Consider the following 24,521-nt stretch of genomic DNA (forward strand, 5'->3'; position numbering starts at 1 on the left):
AGGTACGGCATTTACCTTGAGTGCTTGACTTGGGTTATATCTCGGGCATTCCATATGGTCCCCAAAGCACCACCAGAAGTAATTCCTGAATGCAGAGCCAGGAGTAACCACTGAGCATTAACCAGTGTGATCCCCAAAATACAAATACAAGTTTTGATTAAAAATAAATGTAGCAGGGCCGCAGTGATAATAAAGCTTGAAGGGCATTTGCCTTGTATGTGACTGACCACAGTTCGATCCCTGGCATCCCATATGGTCCCCTGAGCAGTGCCAGGAGTAATTTTTGAGTGCAGAGCCAGGAGTAACCCTTGAGCATTTCCAGGTGTGACCCAAAAAGCCAAAATAAATAAATAAATGTAGCCATTTCTTTGTGACCCTTCTATTTCTTTGAAATAAGAAGTACAGAACTTAAATACTATGCTCTAAAAGATGCAAAACAAACTCATTTTAGAATTCCAAATTTTATTATTATTAGAAATATATATTTCTTTTTAGTTCACAACAGTTTTGCTCAGGGGTTAATCATGGTTCTGCACTCAGGAATTATTCCTGTTGGTGCTCGGGGAATCATATTTGATTCTGGGGATCGAACTCCGGTAGGCCACGTGCAAGGCAAACACCTCATCTGCTGTACTATCACTCCAGTCTCTGATATTATCCTTTAAGGGGGTAATGATCAAAACAAATTTTGAGGACTCTATTTTAGAACCATAGTTTGAACACTGCTATGGTATTCTCCTTTCAGATTCACTCCTCAACAGCATCACGTAAATACTCTTTATTTATTTAAACCCAAGATTTTTCCTTGTATCTAAAAAATGAACATATTTCACATTTTGCCTTGACAACTAACATCACTTCACAGCCCACAAATCACTAAGGCCAAAGTTAAAGTTTTTTAAGCTCACCTTCTTTATTAAAGATTGTTCTCTTTACTCTATTAAATATTATCAGTTCTTAATTTCTAGGTTAAATACAAGACCTAGAAATTAAGGAGTAATTTCTAGGTCTTGTATTAGAGAAAATCCTTGCCTTCATGGCTCTGATTTACAAATAAGGGAGGTCATGGGGAAAAGGCCATGCTTTATTAACTCAAACCAAAAGAAGGTTATGGAAAATGACACAATTTATATAATCCAATTAAAACCCAGTCTTCAAACTTGTTAAAATAGTACAAAAATAGGTAAGACTCATGTCTTGCATGTGGCTGATCTGGGTTAAATCCCCAATATCACATTGGTGCCTTGAGCACTGCCAGGACAGATTCACCTTTTTTTTTAATGAAAAATGAAAAAGGTCAATAAATATTTTAATGGCCAGAGCAGTAGTACAGTGGGTAAAGTGGTTGCCTTGCCAACCTAGGATTAATCTCAGTTACTATATATGGTCCTCTAATCCCCATCAGGAATGATCCCTGTGCACAGAACCAGAAGAAAGACCTGAGAACTCCCAAGGGTGCCCCCTCCCCAGAAATATACATTTGAAGAGTTTCTTATATATTTTGCCTTTTTTGGTGTTGCAGTGATTCAACAAAAAGAGATTTTCTGCTGCATAGCTCAAAGTATATGAAGAGAAGAAAGGCATCCAAATCTACCAGTCATTAAATAAACACTATTTATTTATGTCATGACAAGTAAACCATAGGTCAAAACAATCAGAGTTTTAGAAAGTCTAGCAGAATATAATCTGGATTTTGCAATGAACAAATTGAGCTGCTTCAGACGTTTTAGCTTGACCAAATTGAGACTTTTTCTTTGGAACTTGATTATTTTAATTAGTTCTAATTTCTAGCACATCATTTATGCTCTCCCTGTTGGTTCTTACCCCAGGTTATCTTAGCTGAATAGCACTTACTAAAGCCCTTCAGACTTATTTCAAAGTTAACGCTCAGTGGATGTGAACCATTCATCAATAATCCTCTTTCAAGTCTAGAATCCTTCAAAATCCAGTCATGATTTTCTCAGCATCTACTTTTAAATTAGAAAAAAAATATGTAATTTTTCAGCTTTCTCTCCTTAAGGGCTCTGACCTTGGAATCATACACTGATTGGAACTTCAATCGCCTTTGGAGCTGGGCTACTCTAATAAAAAAAAAAAAAATTGGAAATGGTTCCCAGGTTTTTCTATCCTTATATCTGGAGATGAGAACCCTTTTATGTGCTGCCAAGGCTTTCTGACTTTCACTCTTAACTTTCAATTACTTCCTTCAGAACACAGCCATTTATTATCCTTTTTCTAGGGGTCAATAGAATTTGGCAACAGCATTCACCCAAGTGCCCTTGACATTACTATTTCCTTCATGCCTTTTAACACTGAACCAGTTAGTGAGTTTTCTTTCACTGGTATTCCTTCCATATTTATCATCAGTGAAATGTGAAGAATCTGACTACTCACCACCTTTTTACATTTAAAACTTCTGGTCTATCTTCTTTGTGGTCAGATCTTGGTTGCCTGCTAGACATTGAGTGATCTTGTTAGTAAATATGCACTTTATTATTTAACAGGAAACTCCTGTTAGAAGCTATACCGTTTTCCTTAATTCTAATACATGGAGGATAGCTTTGGTGGTAGAAAATTTTAAATAAATCCACCTATGATTACTTGGACCTATGACTTTCAACAGTATGTCTTGCAATTTTTAAAATTTGTTGATTTATATTAATAAAAGACAAAAATGGATAGAAAACTTGTGTTTTCTCTATCTTAAAATATACAGAATATTTCTAATTTTGTTTTGTCTCTTGTTTTTTGATGATACACATTGGTCTTATATATTAATGAAAATTTCCATGTCACTGCTGACCCCTCTCTAGTATAAAAATTGTATGAACTTAAGTTCTGGAAAATTATTAAGAATTCTTTCTTTATAAATTTTCACCTCTCTGTAAATTCTAAGAATATTAAGGTTAAAAATTTGGAACCACCTGACTATTCTCGTTTTATGGTCTTATTTTACACTCCTCTGTATGCTTTGGGAAATAAGGCATGTCTCCTGGGATATTAGGAAATATCACCTAAATCTCCATTTTAATTTTCAGTTCATTTTATCATTTTCCAGTTTCCAAGAGTTCTTTTTATATTATTTTATTTACTCATTATAGTTTACTGTATACTGTTTCAAATGGATAAATGTTTGTTGCCTTTTCAAAAACTTTAAAAAATCTCCCTTTCTGACACTGTCTCCAGTTCCTCTGAGTTTTTATTTATTTATTTAAAAATTATTTTACTTTATAAAGTAGTTTATAGTATTTTATTTAATTTAATATTAATATTCAAACACCAGCCCCCACCACCATTCCCATCACCATATTTTGGGTGTTTTCATCCCAAACGTCAATCCCTGCCACAAAGTGGAGTCAAAATAATATATTCTGTATTGTTTGTTATGAAAAGCTACTGAAAATTCTATAAAACTATCCTTAAAAAGTGTGAAGATTGTTATATTTCACCCAAGGACTTTTCAGCCCTTCTATAAGACATCACTAACATGTTGTTGAAGATTGAGCCTGGTGTGCTTTTTATATATGTATCTGTAAAAATATATATACATATATACACACATACATATAAACATACACATATGTGTATATATATACACACATATATATGTATATGTATATATATATGTATATATATATTCCTTCTAAGATTGGTTACCTCGTAATTTGAACCCTATCAACTGTGTGCTGTAATCTTGGAGTATGGGTACGGTGTATGGTTTGAAGCATCACGGAGCCGCAAATGCAGCTTCAGTGTCCAGGAATAGATTCACCGGTTGGTGATGCTCTACACAAGCATCTGGAGAGTGGCCATAAGCAGGTGGTCGCTGGGTCCTGGAGGTTGTTGGCTGCTGGGGCTGGGTCCCTTGGAGTGAGGAGGGATCTCATCTGGACCCCTCTCTGGTGCTCCAAGTAAAACAACTTGGTGCGTGGTCCAGCAGCATGGTTATGGTGAATGTCACGTGATGCTCCCTTCACGGACATAAGGACATCCAGCCTGGATGGTGGCTGATGATGAGGATATCTAGTGCCAGCCGGAGGTGGGTGTGACTGCTGAGTTGCCAGAGACAGAAGGGTACGGCGGAGGGTCTCCGTTCCCCATCCCCTTGAATTTAGAGTTTTCAGTAACAGTCCCGCATATCTGTTTTGTTTGTTTGTTTGTTTTTCAGAAATTCATTCATGGGTAAGGCTTGGCCCAAACCTGTTGTTTTTATTTAATGTTTCTTTTTAAATCCATTTTAGATATTTTAATTTTTTTAAATTTTTATTGGTGATGTACAGTTACAAATTCATGAACTTTTGTGTTTGCATTTCACTCATACAGTGATCTTTTACCCATCCCTCCACCAGTGCCCATTCTCCTTCACCAATGATCCCAGTATCCCTCTACCACCCTCACCCCATCCCCCACTACCCCGTCCTGCCTCTGCGGTAAGGCATTCCCTTTTGTTCTTGCTCTTTTTGGGTGTTGTAGTTTGCAGTAGAGGTATCAAGTGGCCTTCATGTTCAGCCTATAGTCTACTTTCAGCTCACATCTTTCAACAGGAATGGGTCCTCACAACATCCTCTACTTGATATTCGCTTCTCTATCTGAACTGCCTTCTCCCCAAGTATGCGAAGCCAATTTCCAAGTTGTGAGGCAGTCCTCCTGGCCCTTATCTCTACTGCTCTTGGGTGTTAGTCTCCCACTCTGTTATTTTAAATTCCACAGATAGTGCGATCTTTCTATGTCTGTCTCTTTCTTTCTGACTCATTTTACTTAACGTGATACTTTCTATGTTAATCCACTTCTAAGCAGATTTCATAACTTCATCTTTTCTAACAGCTGCATAGTATTCCATTGTGTAGATGTACCAAAGTTTCTTTAACCAGTCACCTGTTTTTGGGCACCCTGGTTTTTTCCAGATTTTGGATATTGCAAATAGTGCTGAAATGAACATACAAATGCTGATGCCATTTCTACTATACCTTTTTGCTTCTCCGGGACATATTCTCAAGAGTGGTATTGCTGGGACAAATGGACATATATATGGTGATCCTGCTTTCCTGATCCTAGTCAAAAGAGAGACACTAACTTTCAGGTGAGAATTTCATTATACATTTGTAGAACTTTATGCAATCGGCATAGATAAAGGTAACTAAGGAGATTACTATACCCAGGAGACATGACTTTCTTCCCCAGGAATGGAGGATGATCCTAACTGTTGGTTGGAAGTGTGTTTTCTGGTGTCAGTGATCTGACCACAGAAGCAGGAGCAGGAGTGTAGATTTTCCTCATCCAATGTGCAGGCGGTTATTACTCTCGGGTTTCAGGATGTTATTTGCAGCTTTAGAGGTGCTTACTTTTCATGATTACCAATTGCTCTGGTTTAAATGAAAACAATCATTTCCTATTTGATATAGGCTTGAATGTGTTTGTATGATGCATCAAACAAGGTTGTAAGTAATAATTAAAATTGGAAAGAAAACAAATACATCTGGGTTCTAACTATTCTAAAAGTGACAACAAAAACTTTCCTTTTTGAGTCTAATATCAAGCTAGTTGTCACAGGAATCTCTAAATTCTCATTGTAAAGAATTCTTCTATGGCAATTTGACTATTTAAATATTACTTCCCTGATAATCAATATATTCTAAGTCTGCAAAAAAAAATCAGTATTTCCTTCACCCAATTAATAAAATATTTGATCTGTGAGATTTTCCTTTCTTTATTATGCTTAGAGATGCATCTTTTTTTAAAGAATCACATAGTTACTTTAGTAGTCTTTGTGGAGATTATAGTAGTGAAGACAATTGCTCAATCATTATATATAACCAAACGGTTGTAAGTCATTTTGAAAATTGACTGCAAATGACAATCTCTCATTTTGTACTCATATCTGGTTTCTCAACTCTTTCTTCAGTTTAGAGGAATTCAAGTGTCATTAGCCTAGAAATGCACATTTCTTGTGTTTCTGAGCTGCTTTCTAATTTCAAGACAAAATAATATTTGACTGGAATTACATTTTCAATCTTGTCCTGGCCAATTTATTCTTCAAATGCAAACAGTATATTTATCTTTTTCAAATTCAGCCGTATTATGTCATCCTTTCCTATAAATTGTTTCAATAGTTTCTCAAATTTCTAAGAATAATTTCTCAAACCTGTAGCATTGTTATAATAGAATTCCTGATAACAATTCTTATATTCCTCTAAAACACCATGTTCTGGTATTCAAACAAGAAAAACATGAATATGATCCATAAACACTTACATCCACATATGTACACTCAATATTAAGCTATTTACACATCTATATAAGTCTACATATTTCTTTTATAGTAGACAAGTCACCCCAACTCTGTAGATAGAAATTACATTTTTATTCACAGTTAAGCTAAGTTGTGCTTAACTATAATTCACGCCAATGCATCTTTCCTTATTCTTATGCTATGAGATATGCTTTCCTATGGTCCCTATTTAAACCAACATACCATTTACCACAATTGTACTCAGTTATGTTTTTGATTATCCCTCTAGCTCTGTTCCATTGCCAAGACTGTAAGCTCTTTTAAGATTGCTTTCATTTTTCTTGTTTTTCATTTTAATTCCTGTCACACTACTTGGCATATTGCCAACACTCAGTAAGTACTTGATAAATAAATATTCAAAGACAACTATAAATGCCAAAAAGCAGGAGGATGTGAATAATCTTTATATAATTAGTTTTTTGGGAAACAACTTGTCATTTGATTTGTTCTTTGTTTGTTTTAAAGAAGCTATGACTAACAAACCTTGAAACAAAACAACAATGAAATATTTATCATAATGTTGATTTTCTCATTAGATTTTTTAGAGAACAACCTGCTTTTTTTCTATAAAAGCTACAGTTTTGAAAGTAAAACAATAAAAAGAAAAGGACTTGTGGCTTTCATCACTGTAAAGGACTGGAAAAATATGGAAGAACCATAGGAAAAAAACTTAAAATATGTTCTCAAGTTTGAGTTGAAAGTATATTAATTATTCATAACATTAAATGGTGATTTATGTGTGATTTATAAATTTCAATTTGATCATAAGACAGGGAGAAGAAAAATATCAGTATAGCTAATTATCAATTAGAAGATTCTAGTAAGAAAATGAAAATAAGTTTTTTCTTAGGATTATTCATCATGTCAACCAAGTGTACTGGAAAAGAATATATTCAGAGGATTTTTAAAAGGAAAAGCATATAAACCAAGATGAACTGCAATAAGTACTTCACCGAAGATTTTAAGTAACAGAGTAAAATCATCCCACTTCAGGACCATTGTGTGAAATGTAATTAAAGGAAGTAATACAAACACCAAATTTTATTCTCAACTGTTTATTACTACTCGTAAGGCTTAATTTTAAAAGAACTACATATCAAAAATACTATTGCTGTTATTTTTGATAAGCCTATGAGAATATGATGACACATTATCCAAAAGGACTTTTCTTTATTCTTCTTCCTTTTTTATAATATAATAATAATTAAAAATGAAAGTAAAATTTTATGTTTGCAATGTAAGCATACCATAGGATATTTTTTATATTTCATTAAAGAATTCATGAAATATTTACATACATTTTGTATACTGAAAATACAATTTTTTCTTATCCTAATTTTTTTTTGCTTGTTTTGGGGCCATATCCAGCAGTACTTATGATTTACTTCTGTCTCTCCACTCAAGAATCCCTTCTGGTGGGCTTGTGCCAAGGATTGAACCCACTAGTCAAGGCAAGTACCCTATTTGCTGTAATATTGTTCTGGCCTTTCTTTGTTCTTTCTCTCTTGCCCATCAGTGAAAGCATACAACAAATTATTTATTTGGATTATAGATTTTTACATTCTCTTTTCATCACAAATGATTATTTCATATCATGTACAAAAGTCCAGGGTATATATCACACACCTATAAAAACTTCCAATTGTAAATCTTGGTATACAAGGACACCCTTTAAAATTATTAAGTAAAAGTTGTTGAAATAATGAACATACATCATATAAAAATGTACTAGAGCTGAAGCAATAGCACAGTGGTAGGGTGTTCGCTTTGCTCAAGGCTGAGCTGGGTTCGATTCCTCCGCCCGTCTTGGAGAGCCTGGCAAGCTACCAAGAGTATGTTGCCTGTATAGCAGAGCCTGGCAAGCTACTCATGGCATATTCGATATGCCAAAAACTATAACAACAAGTCTCACAATGGAGATGTTACTGGTGTCCGCTCGAACAAATTCATGAACAATGGGATGATAGTGACAGTGACAGGACATAAATAATGAACATATATAAAAATGTACTAGGACACTATTTGTGCATTACATTATTCCTACAGAAAAGACATCAGCACTTTGTCTCATAAAGATTTTCTAGGTACTGCTAATTGAGAAAAGTACACTCAGATTTTTTTGAGGACTATAGAGATAGTTTATGGGTTAAGAAAATTTCCTCACATGTGGCCAGTCTTGATTGGGTCACTGGCACTGCACGTAGTTCCGCACGCACTGTCAAGAGTGACCCTTGAGCATGGAGCTAGGGGAAAGCCCTGGCTGAGCACTGTGAGGTGTGGTGTAAAACCATCATGCTCTAATTTCTTTCTATGAAAAAACTCGTGATAGAATATGAACTTATAACATAATGCAACAATTTTATTTCTATTTAATCTCGTGCCTATACCTGGAGCTTGATACAATACAGGGTAGGGTACTTGCCAGCAGCTGTACTCAAGGCTTCCTCCTATTTTATACTCAGGGATCACCCTGGCAGTGCTCAGAGGACATATATGGTGCTTACGATTGGACTCAGTAACAAGCAAGGAAGTTGCCTTACTCACTATTTTTCTGGCTCAGGAACACAATTCCTTAATGCTAGTTATGAGTTAAATAGTACATGAAGCATTCAATAAACATGATTCTTTATTGGAAGATAATTTAAAGAAAAACACCTTGAAGTTACCATTATTACTAAGTTAATTCTAACCAATATTTTCTACTTGGGAGGTAAAATTTATGCTAAAAGAATGTTTACAGCTCAAAAGCAAAGTTGATTGATATATTCTTATAAACTGTCAAGAGTCCGTTATCAGCTAGGAGGTGGTACAGCATAGTTGTGGGAATGACCTAAAATGAAGAATCTTAAGTGTTCAGTGGGTAATATGAAACACTGACTTCCATTTGGAGCTAAAAATAAAGCTCAAATACACATTTGACAATTTTACTTAAATGTGATTTTAATAGAGGACTATAAATTATCTGTTGCAGATATAACTAGTTCCTGTCCTGGAACTGATAAAAATACATTAAATTTGATAACTACTTTTTGCTTTATTTATGCGCTCAAGTTCAACAGCTTTAGTTTCAGTAGTAAATATCCAACTGTCTTTGCACCTATTTGGCATTCAGTTGTTAGATGAAATCTCTTCTTCATTTGTTTTATTATGTGTTATAATCCCTGTACTTTTATTATGTGTTATATGTTTTATTATGTCTGTTATACATGTGTTATATCACACGCTTTATTATCTGTTATAATACTTTTACCACACAACCCGATGGCAGCGTGGCACGAAAGTACTTCCTGGTGGCCAACAATCCAGAGGCAGTTTGGAACAGATAATCTACCAAAGTGACAGCTGCATGGCCTTAGCGCCTGGCTATTTCCACAGAGGGGTGTGGTTTTTGGAGTGTGGGGATGCTCATGGAGCCACCAGTTAATTTCCTGGACCATACTCTTTTCAGAGAAGGAAGAGATCACCACCCCCAAAGTCTGTTCCCCCCAAGATCCCTCACAGACAGTGAGGTGGGGATGCAAATATTGTATTAGAAAGAACCGCCTCCAGAGTACAATAAGCATGATGGAGAAAAGGCACAGAAAATACCACAGAAAATACCACAAAGAGTGGATGAAAATAGGACCCCCTAGCCCTCAATTGAGAGAATATACATATTCTCTCTAATAACAAATTCAGAGACTAAATGGTGAGAATGATTAATGAGCTAATGAAAATAGTGGAATGGACAGCCAATAAAGTATAAGAGGAAATGAGAGCGGAAATAAGAAAATTACAAACAGAAATTGCATTAATTAAAAATTCAATAGGTGAAATGAAAGACCCAATTGGTAACCATGAGCATAACTTATAACAAAAGTAAAGGGATTATAACACATAGTTAAACTAATGAAGAAGGAATTTCACCCAGGAGTTGAATGCCAAGTTGATGCAAAGACACTCAATTGAGTAACAGCAGCTAAAGATAGAATCAGTGAGATTGAGGATGAGATGCAGCAAACACCAAGTAACAGCAAAAGATGGAGAAATTCCTCAAAAACAACTCAAGACCAGAACAGAAAATTATGGGTTGAATTAAAAAGGAATGGCATAAGAATCTTTGGAGTCCCAGGGATATAAAGGAGGCAACCCCAATGAGATAGTAGCAGTTAAAGACATCCTGCTAAAAAATTCTCAGAGCTGGAGAATGCATTCTGATCCAAGAAGCCTGAAGGATACCAAGCTAAGAGACCCTAATAAAAAAGACCTCAAGACATATCCTAGTCAGAATGACAAACACCATAGATAGAAACACAATTCTGAAAGCAGCAAGATCAAAGAAAGAAATTCCATACAAAGAAGCAGCCCTTAGATCTACAGCAGACCTATAAAACCTTTTGGTCCAAAGTACAATGGTGGAATGGAGTTAAAAGACTTAAAGAAATAAAGGTTTAACAAAGACTGCTCTACTAATTTAAGATTCTTATTCAGATATGAAGGAACTATACACAAATTTATGAATAAACAAAAGCTTGGGAACTGTAAAAAACTATCTGCCAGGGGGCGACCTGAGAGGTTCAAGGGGGATGGTCTGGGCTGCTGGCCCAGCTGGAGGGGCATGGGCCATGGGGCAGACAGAGGAGGGCCAAGATGGTTAATTGATCAATTGCCATTTATTCAATTCTCTCCACTTGCCTCTTCCTTCCTAGCTCCTTCCTTCTCCTCCTCTGGATTCTCCTTCCCTGTCTCTCCCCCTACTTGTCTCTCTCTACCTTTTCCTCTAGGCTACACACCTTCAGGTAGGAAAATTAACATAAGAAAGCCCTTCCTGAGGGCCAGGCATTCCAAAAGCCCTTCTTGACTGCCCTCAGGCAAAATACCTCTTAAGTTTTTTTCTTTTTCCTTAGTTGAAGAACTCATTAACATTTTAATACTAGTTATTTTTGTATGGACATAGCAAGAGATACATTGAGGCTTGAAAGGCAGCTCTCCTGGCAACATCTTGCCACAGACTCAGACTATAGCACTCAGACCAGATTAATCATTCCTCAACCTAGCAGGGTCCAAATCTAGTTATCACTATTTGGATCATGACAACATTTGTCCATGACCAAGCTCTTAACTTATAGTTAAGGATTAGGCACATTGGCCAGGCCTATCTCAATGCCAGGATAGCACACAACTCACCATTTGCCCTGGGTCAGTCCCGTCCCTTTTCAGGACCCTGCTTTTGGGGTTGCTAGAAGTAAGGGCAGTTTAGGCTTAGGTTTTAGGCTTAGGTCATGAGAACAGATGCCCAGGAGGAAAGTAACATGCAGAGTCAAATGACTTCCAAGTTACAAAAGCACAGCATTTGCTACAGTCTTCCTGTTCCCATACAAAAAGACTTGACTCTCAATAAACTATGTAAAGGACTCAAGGAGAAGAGAAAAACAATATTCACAAGTCAACAGAACACAAAGAAAGAAGTTACAAATAAGCAGAGAGGAATGGGAGCACTGTGATGGGAGTAACCCAATAAACCTAAACTAGCTGAGGCCATGTTATCCTACAGGGAACTTCATGGACTGAAAACCAATCTTGAAAGAAAATCTCAAGGGGCTATAGTAAGGCAAGATACACCCTACAAATACAGAAGTTCTATAAAGAAATTGTCCAAACTCCCAACATTATGCTTCCTAAAATAAACACATTTGGAGCAAGCACAGACTCAAAGTGAAAGGCTGCAAAACAATTCTTCAAGCAAATAACTCCTTGGAGTGGGGGCGGGTAGTGGGACGAGAAAGGTAGTATCCACAACATAGATTTTAGGCTAAAAAAGATTAAAAGAGACACTGTAGGTCATTTCTTAATAATCAAGAGATATGTACATCAGGAAGGAATTATACTCCTAAATGTATATGCACCCAATGAGGGATTAGCAAAATACTTAAAAGAACTGTTAATAGACTTCGAGGAAAATGTTACAATAGTAGTTGGAGACGTTAACACTGCCTTGTGAATCCTTTAGATCAATGAGATTAAAACTCACAAGAAAATACTGTCTCTGAAAGATGAAATGAAAGAGAGGGATTGAGTTTATATATGTGTGTATGTGTATATATATATATATATACTAAGTTATGTGTGTGTATATATATACATATATATGTACACAAATTAACTTTTTTGGGGGATACGTATGCACATAAAAGTCAAATGCACATTCAATCATAGCCAGAAATGGAGAATCAAATTAAATACCTGGAAATTGAATAGCTAACTACTAAATAACCAAGAGGTTGGAGAGGAAATTAAAGAGGAAGTAAAAATATTTCTGGAAACAAATGAGAGTGAGCGCAAGAGCTACCAGAACTTGTGGGATACAACAGAAACAGTGTTAAGAGGAAAGTTTATAGATTTGCAAGTATAAAACCAGGAAGGAAAAACAGCCCAACATATGTAACTTGACTTCACTGCTTAAGATTCTAAAAAATAACCAATTAAAGGAGTCCAAACAAGGCAGAGGAAGGAAATAATAAAACTTTGAGCAGAAATTAATGAGCTGGCATCCCCCAAAATAATCCAAGTGAAAAATTTAACAAGATTGATGCACCACTAGCAAGACTCATAAAGAGAGAGGGAGAACCCTAATAAACTGAATCACAAATGAAAGTGGGAATATCACAACAGAAACCACAGAAATCAAAGGATCATCAGAGATTACGTTGATAATCCTTATGCCATGAAATAAGAACATTTGAAATAAATGAGAAAGTTTCTAATTTCTATAATCTCCCAAGTCAGAACCAAGATTGGGAATACCTGAGCAGAAGGAGAGAGAGAGAGAGAGAGAGAGAGAGAGAGAGAGAGAGAGAGAGAGAGAGAGAGACAGACAGACAGACAGACAGACAGACAGACAGACAGAGAGAGAGACAGACAGACAGACAGACAGACAGAGAGAGAGAGAGAGAGAGAGAGGAAAAGTACCTGCCACAGAAGCAGGCTGATGCTGGAAAGGAGGGGGGGAGGAAACTGGAGATATGGGGACATTGGTGGCAGAAGGTATACAGTGGAGAAGGGATGAGTGTTGGAAAAAAAAAATAATCATGTGATCATCTCAGTAGGTACAGAAAAGGAACCTGACACGTTTTGACATCATTTTGTATTAAAGCCCTCAACAACAAATATATATATATATATATATATATATATATATGTATATATATATGACACTTATCTAAACATAGTAAAAGCACATTAGATGATGAATATATAGTCAACAGCATAGTCGATGTCAATTAAAAGGGAAAACTTTGCTTTTAAGATCAAGAACAAGGGATGTCCTAACTCCACATCAGGCTGTTTTCACCAGGGCAACTCAGCAGCGGGCAGGTTGAGTTCCCTCCCCGCACCAGCAGAACCCTGTTAGCCAAAAACCTCCAGAACTCAACCATAGCCATGCTCAAGGCCACTCTCCATAAGCTTGGATAAGCCTCAACCACAAGGGAACCTGTAGATAAACCCAGGTATGTGGGACCCTTGACTAAAATCTCCAAACATGCTGGTAGCAGGACTTGGCCTCCTCCTCTCCCTGCTTCCAAATATTTCAGTAGCTTGGGGCTGGAGCAATAGCATAGCAGTTGGGCGTTTCACATGGCCGACCTGAGTTCTATTCCTCCACCCCTCTTGGAGAGCCCAGGAAGCTACTGAGAGTATTGAGCCTGCGCAGCGGAGCCTTGCAAGCTACCCGTGCTTATTGGATATTCCAAAAACAGTAACAATAAGTCTCTCAATGAGAGATGTTACTGGTGTCTGCTCGAACAAATCGATGAGCAATGGGATGACAGTGATAGTGACAGCAGCAGCCACACCCACACACTGCCCCCTGCTTCATATAATCTCAATAGCCAAGATTCAGAGACTCCAAAATAAAGCTCTCAGAAGAGACTGACAGGCCTTATCCAGAGTCAATCTGCTCTGCAATCGTATTCTAAATTTCAGAATTTTGGAGCAATCTCTCATATTCTACCCATTGATGTAGCAAAAGTAGCACACATTTGTTTGGATTTAACATACATGGTTGTAATTTCTTATACAAGGATTTAATGGTCCCAGGATAAAATACAACAATCTTTACACACTTTTATTCTAGTGTGGTGGGAAGGTGCATGGTGGTGGGATTGGAGTTTGAGTATTACATGTAGTGAATTATTGTGAACAACTTTATAAAAATAAAATTTAAAAAAAATCTAGAACAAGATATGGACATATCCACTGTTACTAGTCAATATAATATAGAAAGTTCTGGAGAGAGCAAGTAGAAAAGAAAAGTGATACGATGATGTGGATTCATGTTTAATAAGTAAGTGAAATTAGTATCTTTAAGTAATTAGGGTTAATGGTATGGGTGAAGTTATGAATTCACGAGAAAGAATGAAAGGATGAGAAGTAATGGGCAGGAGCTCCTCACCAGGGAGATGCCACCCTCAATAAATGACAGGGAGAAACATCACAAGGTCTTTATTTTTCCTTGTGTGGTCTCTCCTGTAGCCATAACGAGCAGTGCACAGACACATCACAAGTTACCAATGAATCCACTCTAGTTCATTATGCAATTCTGTACTACTTTAACAAAAATAATGCTCACCTGCAAAATGCTAATTTAAATTTGCCATGGAAAACTTCAGACATGGCTAAGTATAGTCAGAACTATTGATGCTTAGAAATCTTTGCCCAGTTAAAGAAAAGGGGAGAGAACCGGATAGGTGATAAGTCTGGGAGTGTATAGAGAAATGGGACAAAGACAGCCAGTGATGTTCTTTACTTAGATGCCTGTGTATTCATGAAATGATTATGAAGCCTGTGACTCTCTCTCACTGCCTGTGTTCAGTGGTCTGGGGCCACTTCTCTACCCAGGATGGCCAATGCCAAGGGAGGACAAAGGAGGAAATGAGGGCCAGGCTGGTTGGTGATCAGTTGACGTTTATTCCATTCTCCCCATGCTCCTGTTCCAATCTTACTAAGTCGCCATTCCTGTCTCCTCCTGTCCCCCTTGCTAGTCTCTCTGCGCTCCAAATTGCTGTCCTGGTCTCTCTAATCTCTCACATACTCCAAACCTTGGTGGTAGCAACCACACCCAGGTCCAGTAGCACAATCAACATATCTAAGCCCTTCCTGATCTGCAGCCAGGAGATCCACTCAAGGGCCAAATTCCAACTAGGGTGTGTTTCTCCTTTCCTTAGTCCAATAGCCATTTAAACATTCATCTTATTTCTACTCCTTAATAATATTAGCCATTTTGTATGGACACAGTATGAGATACATTAAGTTTAGAGGATTGATTTCTTGGGGGCATCGTGCTATAGATCTCAGACTACAGTGCTCAGGCCAGATACATCTCTCCTAATCCTAGCAGGGTCCTAATCCAGTTGTTACTTATGGGTCATGATATAATTTGTCGATAACTATGCTCTTAACTTATAGTTAAGTATTATGGTGCTTTGGACTGGCCCATTTCAATGCCAGGGTAGCTCACAGCTTGCCCTAGGTCCATCCAGTCCCTCATTGGGACCTGCTTTGGGGGTGCTAGGAAGTAAGGGCAACCGAGGCTTAAGTCGAGAAAACAGATGCTTCAGAGTGAATATTATTCAGAGTCAATTAAATTCCCAAGTTACAGAAGCATAGCATTAACTGTTATCCAGTGTCTATACAAAAAGTACATTGCTCTGAAATAACTATGCAAAGGACATAAGGAGAAGAGAATAGCAGTATTTACAAGCTAACAGAGTCTAATTAGATGATAAAGGTGAGTGACCCAGCTGGGGAAGCAGAGCACTAAGAAAGAGGTTACAGATAAACACAGAGGAATGGGACTGCCTCGGGAGCACTGTGGTAAGTGTAACCCAATAAACCTAAGCTACCTGTGGCAAGGCAAAAAGAAGAAACCAATGTAATCATAAAGATGTCCACTCATTGATGGAGGGTCTGTGACTTTCACTTTTTCTAATGTATGCTTTAAATTCTTTGTGCTCTCTACAAATTCTTTCTTGGGAGATATAAGAACCAAAGAAGTGTGGCTGTGTACAACAGAGCTAAAAACATTGTTTGCCATTTTCTTTTTTTAGAGTTGTGGCACACCCAGAAATACTCATGGTTTATTTCTGGCAGAAATTCGGGGACCCTATGTAGTGCTGGGGACTGAACCTGTGTTGGATACATGCAAGACAAGTGTCTTATCCACTATACTCAATCCAAGCCCCCCAATATGAAAAAAACAGAAAATTCTGAAAATATTAAGTGTATTAGAAATAATTTTCAAAATACAGTAGACAGACCAAATAACATATAAAAATAAGCTGAATTTCCGTAGACAAATGATGGACTAAACAAATAGAAGGAATTCCCATCCTTCCCTATCATACAAAAGGAGTTAGTACTCTAATAAACTGGAGTTAGTAGAGCAATGAAGATGTGTGCTTAGAATGCTGATGTTCTTGTTAGATCCTTTGCAATCATTGGCTTCTTAAACATTACCACGTGAAGCCCTGGAAGACCCAATTACTGTTAGGTGGGGCCTTGTTCATTCCTGAGCACTGCAGGGTGTAGAGCTGGAAGGCCTAAGCACTGCTGGGGTGAGCTGGGTAAATTCTGACACCACAGGACGTTGGCATAACCACATCCTCATACCCCAGCTTTGAATTGTTAGCCCAGTTGGCCATATATTGCTGGGAAAGATCTCACAGCTTCTTGAGAACCAGGAACACCTCCATAGGACAGCATTAAAAATAACTTAACAGCCTGGAATAAGTTTGACCAAGAAGCAAAATGCCTATAACATGGAAAAGTACATGGCACTGTTTAAAGAAACAGAGATAGAAAGATTGTATCTGTTCTGGGGGCAGAGCTATAGTACAGTGTGAGGGTGTTTGCTTTGCATGTGGCCTACTTGGGTTCGATCCCCGGCATCCCATATGGTTCCCTAACGCCAACAAGAGTGACCCCTGAGTGCAGAGCCAGGAGTAATCCCTGAGCATTACTGGGTGTGACCCAAAAAAGAAACAAACAAACTAAAAAGATAGTCTCTGTTCATGGACTGTGAAGACTAACTTTATTAAAATTCTTTCATTTTCCTTTTTTTTTTTTTTTTTTTTTTTGCTTTTTGGATCATACCCAGCGATGCTCAGGGGTCACTCCTGGCTCTGCACTCAGAAATTACCCCTGGCCGTGCTCAGGGGACCATATGGGATGCAGGGAACCAAACGCGGGTCGGCCGTGTGCAAGGCAAACACCCTACCCACTGTGCTACCACTCCAGCCCCTAACTTTATTAAAATTCTTATAATCAATATTAAAATTGCAATAATGTGAAATCTCTATTAAAATTTCAGTGGGATTCTTCAAAACATTGAATCAAAAGTCTTAAATTTATTTAGAACCATGAAGTGCATCAAATTTCAAAACGTACTCATGTGGAATAAAAGAAGAAAAATGGAGGCATCACTCTCCCTGATTTCAATATATACTAAAAATATACTAATTAAAAGAGATAGGGCTGGAGTGATAGCACAGTGGGTAGGGTGGTTGCCTTGCACATGGCCGACCCGGGTTTAATTCCTCTGTCTCTTTCAGAGAGCCAGGCAAGCTACAAAGAGTATCCCATCCACACAGCAGATCCTGGCAAGCTACCTGTGGAATATTGGATATGCCAAAAACAGTAACAAAAAGTCTTACAGTGGAGACGTTACTGGTGCCCACTCGAGCAAATTGATGAACAATGGGACAGCAGTGCTACAGTGCTACATTATTGGAATTAAAGAACAAAAGATATAGAGATCAATGGAACAGAATTAAGATACCTAAAAAAAAATCATACAAAGACAACTACTTTATGTCAGAGGACCCAAGATCTTGCAATGGAAGAAAGAAAATCTCAAGTGAATTGTTTGGAAAACTGAACAACCACATGCAAACAAAGAAACTGAGCCACTACCTCCCACCACATGTAAAGTTTAGTTCAAAGTTGATTAAACACCTGGATATATGACTAGAAATCATAAAAATTCAAAGTAAATAATCTACAGCTTCCTTGACATGATTTTTAGAAATGTGTTTGCAGATTTGATTCCAATGTGAAGGAAAGCAAAAGCAAAAAGAAAGAAAATAGATGACATCCAGGAAAAGTCCTTTGTAGAGAAAGAGGAGCTATTGTTATGATCAAGAGACATTGTACTAATGCAGAAGGATACTTTCACTCCATACACCTGACAGCAGGTTCATGTACAATATATATATATATATATAAAAGCAATGAAATTGAGTATTAAAAATATATCTGATTCAAATAAACTGGGTAGAGGATCTGAATAACACTACTTAAGCAAAAATTCTCATATATACTACATATATGTATAAATATAAGATTAATATAAATATAGATGAATATATATGTATATAAACAAGAATCCTCTAAATTAAATCAAAAGAAAATTTGGACCCTAAGACCAAGCAGTTTTTACCAGAGGGATGAAAACTGGGATTGGCAATAGAGACAAATAGGAAAAATATGTGGTGAAATATATAATTTTACTTTCAAGATTCCAACAATAAGTTTCACAGTGGAGATGTTACTAGTGCTGCTTGAGCAAAATTGATGCACAGTGGGACGACAGTGCTACAGTGCTACTTTCAAGCTTGAATTTAATGCACATATGTTGATTTTTAGTAAAGCACACCAGAATTTTACATAATATTATAATATCAATCCCACATTTTAGAGTTTTAAACAAGAAGCAAAACCCAATGAGTTATTATTTCACTATCACCTTTAATGAGGTAAATCAAAGTCAGCCAGCTCTATTTTTGTAATAGATGCTGTGGAGTCTGTGTAAACTAATTTTCATAAATGGTAAAATAAAAGTGCTTGAATCAGAAGAAAGTAAATAGAGAGTTGCATTAAGAAAAACTTTAATCTTTAAGAGTTCATATTAGTTGAAGTAGTTATGTTATAAGGAATGGGTGGTAGAATTGGTCACACATAAATTTAACCTCTGTAAATGGGTCCAAGTGGCAAGGTCTTAGATTAATGTTCAGAAACACTCTGAGATCCTGGAGCTTCACTGATTGTGGCCCTGGTGACCTTCAAGCAGTGTAAAATGGGTCTAGTATTCCCCGACAACAAAGTGCTGCCTTCTCTTACTGTAGTTGCACTTTTGACCTTGAAAACTGGAAGTGGACCCCAGACTCCCTGAGCACCATTTGGGAACCACCCCCTCAAACTTTGTAAAATATAGAAGCTCTCTGTCCCCAAAGTTTAAGTATATTTTCATGGATCTATGGGTTTGGAAAATGGGATCATATTGGAAAATATTAATTAGAAAAGAAAAAAATATACATAAATGTATCTATTGGGACTACTACTTTCCTAAAACATGCTAATATGCTACTCAAATGGTGAAAACAATAGTAAATTTAGTATCTTATATATTAGCATTTCATATATTGGCATTTCACAGGTTGATCAACGTAGAACTAGACTTGCCTACTTTTTTCCTGAATTCTGTTTATATTCATAGAACTAAAGGTGACCAAAATGTTTTGAATTTCAATACATAATTCTGAAAGGATATTTAAAACCTATTAAAATGCATTGCTTTAATGTAAGTACTTGCATCTTCTAATCCTACATTAAAAAGCAATCCTTGTGTGAAGTTTTGAATCTGCAAATAAAAACTGTGTATTCATGTTATCAACAAGTAAGATACATTCAAACTTTGGGGGAAAAAAAGTTTTCCAATACCCACATAGCCTCTGATTACTTTAATTATTAGATACTAAAAAATGATGAATGGGAATTAATATCTTATAGTATTTTATTGTTGTGAACAAATAACATACATGCTATTTGAAATTCTATTTACATAAATAACACAGTATAAATATCCAAATCCTCAGATAAAAAAGCACACCATCTTTTATTCCTGTTGCATGCTCAGGAGTGACCCCTGGTCGTGGTGTCCTTGAGTATTGAATCTGTGTTGGCTTCAGGCTAAGCAAACACCTTATTTCCTATATTATCTTTTTAATTCTCAGTTGACTTCTTCTAGGTTCATTCATATCCTCAAGAATCAAAGATAAACTTAAAAAATTACACTCCTATCATGCCTCCCTTTGGGCACTGTGGTTTATCATACTGTTACTGATAGGGTGTCGTGCACATCACTTCATCTCCTAGTCCTGGTACAGAGTGACCCCTTCCCTCTGTCATTCCAGTGGTCTTTTTCCCTGAGCTATCCCACATCTCCCTTCACCGGCAGTGGTAAGCTTCCTACTAAGGACAGGTTTTTCTTCTCTTTACTTCAGTTGCCTTCCAGTGTTAATTATCCCCCTAATTAGTTTCTTTATATCCCGCATATGAGTGAGATCATTCTGTGTCTGTCCCTCCCTCTGCAACTCATTTCACTTAGCATGGTATTTTCTTGGTCCATCCATATACCAGCAAATTTCACAACTTCATCTTTCCTTATAACCAAATAGTATTCCATTGTATATATGTACCACAGATTCTTTATCAGTGATGGTGTTTGTATTGGAACGTTGTACACTGTATGGCTGAAATTCAATCATGAATAATTTTGAAACTGTAATTATTGGTGATTCAATAAATATTTTTTAAAGAATCAAAGAGAAATTTGCCATATTTGTATATACTGCATAGTTATGTACAGTTAATTCATCCACTATCCCATTAATTTTATAAATTCTGAAAATATATAAAATAGATATCTCTAAAATTATATAAGGTTACTCAATTTTTTGTTCATGAATAAGTGAAGACATAATTAATGGCAAGAGAAATAGTTTCAATTCAGATGAGATATCAAAAAACCTGCTTGAAAATAAACTACCGAAATTAATTCAGCAGTCACTTCTATGTATCTTAAGTCACATAAATATTTATTGCAAATTATTATTATTATTCTAAATAAATATAAGATAAGGAAAATAGTAAGTGATTGAAACTATCTCATTTATATAATTCTATTTATTCTAATTCTAAAACTTTCTATCTCAAAGTCACCAGAACTGCTTTGAAAATGCATCCTATTAGTTATTATTATTTATTTTGTCATTTAAGTAAAGACTTTATTTTTTCATTGTGAAAGACCCAAAGATTTACTTTAAGAAGGAAACTTAGTATTTGTTCCCACTGGAACTAGAAACAATAAGTAACATAGAAAGGTTTAGAACATTTTTGCATTTGAGTTGACATAGTATTCAAAGCCTTTGGAAAGTAGAGCCATATTTAACTTCTCATTCCACTCCCATATTAGATTAAGTTTCCAATATTTCATATTTACTTCTCCAATCTCTCTTATATCTATCCCTCACCCTTTTAATTTTGCCCCCTTGAATATTGTCTTTTTTAAAAATAGAGTAATACTGGTTTCAATATCTCCCAAAGCAGATAACTGCTCCCATGTAATTTTTCTAAAGTAGAAAAATGAGCATTTTACTTTCAACCTCATCAGCCTTTAAAGAAATTTCTATTCTCATTTATAGAATTGAGTAAACTGTCTGGTAAGCACCTTTTACAAGTCTGTGGGAGAGCAGATTTCTTAAAGGCTTATTTACTTGCTTTGATAGACCTTCATTACATTTTTAATAAAATTGGCAATGATAGCCTCACAATTCACCCAAGTTGTATGTTCATTTTTTTGTGCTGTACCTTTCCCACTGATTTCATTAAGAAATATGATGAGGGGCTGGAGCGATAGCACAGCGGGTAGGGCGTTTGCCTTGCACGCAGCTGACCCGGGTTCTATTCCCAGCATCCCATATGGTCCCCTGAACACTGCCAGGAGTAATTCCTGACTGCAAAGCCAGGAATAACCCCTGTGCATTGCCAGGTGTGACCCAAAAAGCAAAAAATAGATAGATAAATAAATAAATAAATAAATAAATAAATAAATAAATATAATGAGTTCATACTTAAAGAATAAGATCAAAAGAACTCCTTTTCAGACTTAGATAATCCATCAATATAGATTACATCCTAATTGATTTTTTCCTTTGAAGCTTTATGTTATAATATTGTGCCTTTCTAATATATTAGTAGTGTGCCCTATAAGGACAGTTCTATTTATTTACAGACTTTCTTAGTGACCTGCATACATATATTCAATCCTGAGGCAGTTAAAACTTATTTCTGTTCTTTTAATATATTTTGGAATAAAGACTCTTAGTACATATTAGTTATATAAACAAATGTGTTTATTTTTAAAGGATACTGAAACCAGTCCAAAAGAAATTAAGAACTAATTTCTAAGCTCAAAACCAGCAAACTCTTATAGGAAGAAGCATTGGAGGGTGTCTCCTAGGACCAACCCATAAGGGAATTTGTCGACTATTCTTATATTCATCAGTCTGCGGCCCCGTCTTTCTAAAAACTTTCTTCACTATTCTTTTTACAGAAAATGTTGCTTTGGGCTGGAACAGTAGTATAGAAGGTATAATCCTTGCCTTGCATGCTGCCAGCCCAGATCAACCCCTTTTGGTTCTTGGAACCCTGACAAGAGTGATCCCTGAGTGCAGAGCCTGAAATGAGCCCTGAGTATAGCCACGTGCCCCCAGATAAAAATCTGCTTCTTTTAACAATGAAGACAAAATATATAATTTGATGATATGAGTTCATCATCTTTTATTCTGATGATTTTTTTGATGAATGATGCTCTTTGTTTAGCTGTATCCTTATATCTTTATAATTGTCCACTTAGAGGGATAGTAGAATGGGTCTTTTGCAGTTAAGATTATTATGCAGACAAAGTGAGGCAGATATAAAACAATACATATTTGTGCTACTCTGAATATAGGTGATAGATAGACAATTTATATAATAAATGATTGATGTATACTCACAAAATAAATTAGTTTCTAAAGAACTAGGTAATATCAATAATTCTTTCCCCCTTTTTTACATGTATACACACATTTCTTCAATGATACACTGAGATTTCAGTTAGACTACTTACACATAATCTTAAAAAGTTCCATATGAATATAGATTCTGCCTGATATAAAAAATATTTGGGAGATGTAGGAAAAGTTATCAATAAAGATAAATTCTAACATACTTTAAATTTGCAAGGTAATGGACTTTCATCTCTACAAATTGATTTACAAAAGTAGCACTGTGGCACTGTAGCACTGTCGTCCCATTGTTCATCGATTTGCTTGAGCAGGTCTCAGTAATGTCTCCATTTTGAGACTTGTTACTGTTTTTGGCATACAAAAGTATAAATAAAAAAACTAAGGTATTTTACACACATACTGATGTCCATACCAGTGGAGATACTTTAATTTCATTGGCAGTAAGAAGCATGGTCATTTGTTTTCTTTCTTTATTGTCCAACATCTTTGAGAAAAAGTATTACCAATCTAGATTTCAGAGCTGATATTAAAGTGACATTAAAGTTTAATTCTATCTAATTAGATTGCTAGAGAAAAATTTTTCATCAGCTTGTGTGTGTGTGTGTGTGTAGAAGTTGGGACTTCCAAAAACACTTGAAAATAATTTTTGCAAAAAAAATCTAAAAATGAATAGCCAAAAGCAGCTTTAAAAAATATTTCTTCATTTTCAAGTTTCTTTGCAAAAAGGCTCGACCAATTGGCATTCCCACCAGCGGTGAAGGACAGTTCTTTTCTCCCACATCCACGTGAATACTAATTCCTTTGATCTTTTGGATATGTTCCAGTCTCTGTGGTGTGAGATGATATGTCATTGTCATTTTGAACTGCATCTCTCTGATAATTAGTAATGAAGAGCATTTTTTCATGTGCCATTCCTATTGCCTGCACTTCAATATATTACCTATTACTGCTTTTACTGTAATCTATATGTTTAGATAGTATATGCTTTAATGTTTGCATTCATATCTTAATTTTTGGATATACATGTTTTGGGATGTATATGTCTTAATTATTGTTTACAATATTTTATATTTCTCCTTTGAGAAATGTTTTGTTGACTCCCAAGAATAGTAAATATTTTGTGAAGACTAGTTGAATTTGTATAAAGTAGGAATAATTTCACATAATAATCACACATACTTATTAGTTGTTGGAGATTTAAATAAAATAATAAACATAAAATGCTTGTATCTGAAACCTAATAGCTGTTCAGTAAATGTTATTTTCCTTTTTTCTGCACTCTTAAGGTTAAGGGTATTATATATCCATAGTTTATTAATTTGCAACTCATTTGAATAAGAATGAGT

The sequence above is a fragment of the Sorex araneus genome, chromosome 4, assembly GCF_027595985.1.
Source record: "Sorex araneus isolate mSorAra2 chromosome 4, mSorAra2.pri, whole genome shotgun sequence".
Taxonomy (NCBI): domain Eukaryota; kingdom Metazoa; phylum Chordata; class Mammalia; order Eulipotyphla; family Soricidae; genus Sorex; species Sorex araneus.